The 2,500-nt window shown below is 48.4% G+C and overlaps 1 protein-coding gene across 1 annotated transcript in view; it reads right to left on the bottom strand.

The window, feature by feature from the left end:
* Positions 1 to 2,003: 2,003 nt before the first annotated feature.
* Positions 2,004 to 2,500, bottom strand: part of foxj1a (forkhead box J1a) — a 5,219-nt gene continuing 4,722 nt past the window's right edge. Inside the window, exon 3 of the mRNA XM_030347933.1 lies at positions 2,004 to 2,500. This exon is cut by the window's right edge and continues 1,219 nt beyond it. The gene's annotated coding sequence lies outside the window, so the exon portion shown is untranslated.

Below are 2,500 nucleotides of genomic sequence, written 5' to 3'. Positions count from 1 at the left end.
TATGTGTGTATGTGTACATATATGCAGTGTTTGTATATTATGTGCGTGCACAGGTTGGTGTGTTTGTGTGCGTGTGTGTGTGTGTGTGTGTGTGTGTGTGTGTGTGTGTGTGTGTGTGTGTGTGTGTGTGTGTGTGTGGTGTGTGTGTGTGTGTGTGTGTGTATGGTACGTGGTGTGTGTGCGTATGGGTATGTTGTGTGTGTGTGTGTGCTGTATGGGTGTGTGTGTGTGTGTGTGTGTGTGTGTGTGTATGGGTATGTGGTGTGTGTGGTGGTGTGTGTGTGTGTGTGTGTGTGTGTGTGTGTGTGTGTGTGTGTGTGTGTGTGTGTGACTCAGTGTTGCAGATAGAATGTGGTGGTAGTTGGGTTTCAGTTTAAAGAGTTTCTAGTGGCGCGGCGCGTGGCGGTAAGAGAGAAAGAGGGAGAGAGGGAGGGAGGGAGGGGGGGAGGGAGGGAGGGAAGGAGGGAGGGAGGTCGGTTGTGGAGGTGGTAGCGGTGGGGAGAGAGAGAGGGAGAGAGAGGTAGGTCGGTAGTGAAGGGTAGGGCGGCGGTAGCGGCCTGTTAGCGTAGGGTAGCATAGGGTTTCAGTGCGACTCCTCTTACCTGTGGCTGTCACCGGGTACGGTCGAAGAATACCAGGGTCAGGTTCACACAATCCCCCCTCTCCCCCTCTCACCCCCCCCCACCCCATCTCCCCCCGTCCATCCCATTATCCTGATGACAACCATCTGAGGCCTCCCAGTAGGGGGTCTTCTATTCTCGCCTCCCCCCAGGGACAGAGCGCAGTGCTGGGCAGCGGACTGAGGGTCCAGGAGGGTGTTGGGTGACCTGGGGGGGTCGGAGGGGGGGCTGGTGACTCGGCGACGACCTCATCAGAGGTGAGACCATATGATGGATGCTCAGAACCTTCTGTTAAAACCATTATCCGCGTTTGGTTACGGTGCCGTTATTAGACTATAATTATCAACTATCTGACTATCTATGAACTATCAATTATATCTATGAACTATCTATGAACTACCCATGAACTATCAGCATGCACTATCTATGAACTGTCTAGGAATATCTATGAACTATCTATAGTAACTACCGATTAACTAACTGGTAAGTATTTCACCATCTTCCAACTCTTATACCAAATCTCCTCCGACGACCTTCACAAACACACTCGGCTCCAAAAACCGAAAAAAATACTTGAGAACACACAATATACACACAAAATAAACCAAGCAAACACAGATTCAGATATAATATCTACACAAACACACACACCGGATAATATGCACATATGCAGACACACACTTGAACAACAGACTTTAGTGTAATTTGCAAAAGTATTTTTATTGGAAGAAAGGAGTAAAGAAAGTACAGAGAAAGTTATCTTCCATAAAAAAATGAGGTAATGTACAAATAGGATGACGTCATACACACGAGTCATGTGATCACATAAAGGGTATTGAACTATAGAGAGATGTGTTTTTGTGTGTGTGTCTGTGTGTGTAAACTGTGTCTATAATTTACGACCATTGTAACGTGTATGTTCTATTGATGTACTATGTAACTACCTACTAGTGTGCTATTGTAATACAAGTATCGCTGTACATCGATTGCACTTTTACACTTCTCAGAGATCCAAATAAAATGTAACAGAGGGCTCAGTGAGGAGACGGAGAACTGAAAGTTTTAGGGTGGAGGGCGTCGAAGGAGGAGAAGGTGGTGGAGGATGGATGCGGAGGTGGAGGTGGAGAAGGGGTTAGAGGAGGTGGTGGTGGTGGATGGGGAGTAGGAGGTGGAGAAGGAGGTGGAGGTGACGGAGGAGAGCAGGTGTAAGAGGAGGGAGAGGAGGGGTTGGAGGAGGTGTTGGAAGGGGAGTAGGAAGTGGAGATGGAGGAGACGGAGGAGAGGACTTGGAGGAGGTGGTGGAGGAGTATAAGGAGGGGTTTGAGGAGATGGAGGAGGAGGAGGAGGAGTTGCCGGAGGAAGTTGATGGGCTTCTCTTAGTTCAGATATCTGGTGACCTCTGCCAGCGTAGCGTCTGTGTTTGTTGGAGCGGAACTGGATATTCATTTACCAGCCGCATCGTCACAACTCACTGAGTCTGAACGCTTCTCCTTTTGTTTTCCTTCGTCGTTCCTGGTATTCCCCGCATAAGCACGTGACTCAGGATCAACCCAGCGAAACGCAGCATTCAAGTAACGCGGCCCTTGCCCTAAGAAAGAAGACGTTAAGTTGCCAGAGTTTCTTGCTCCCCCCTCCTCCCTCCCCTCCTCCCTCCCCTCCTCCCTCCCTCCCTCTATCTCCTGTTGTTTAGACTTAACAAGAACTAATGAATCATCTCATGAAACACACTGAATTAATAATAAAAAAAACTGTGAATACAGTTAGTACCAAAAAGAGCCACGTCTAAACTGGGGTGAATCTTCTGAACCAGAACAATTTGGCAATAATTCTCAAGCCCTGGTCGCCATACCGAACAGGAAGCCATACTGCTCTGGGGTAGC

This window comes from Gadus morhua, chromosome 2, assembly GCF_902167405.1.
Source record: "Gadus morhua chromosome 2, gadMor3.0, whole genome shotgun sequence".
Lineage (NCBI taxonomy): Eukaryota > Metazoa > Chordata > Actinopteri > Gadiformes > Gadidae > Gadus > Gadus morhua.
The sequence above is the reverse complement of the archived record's forward strand: the minus strand, read 5'-3'. Positions and strand labels throughout refer to the sequence as shown.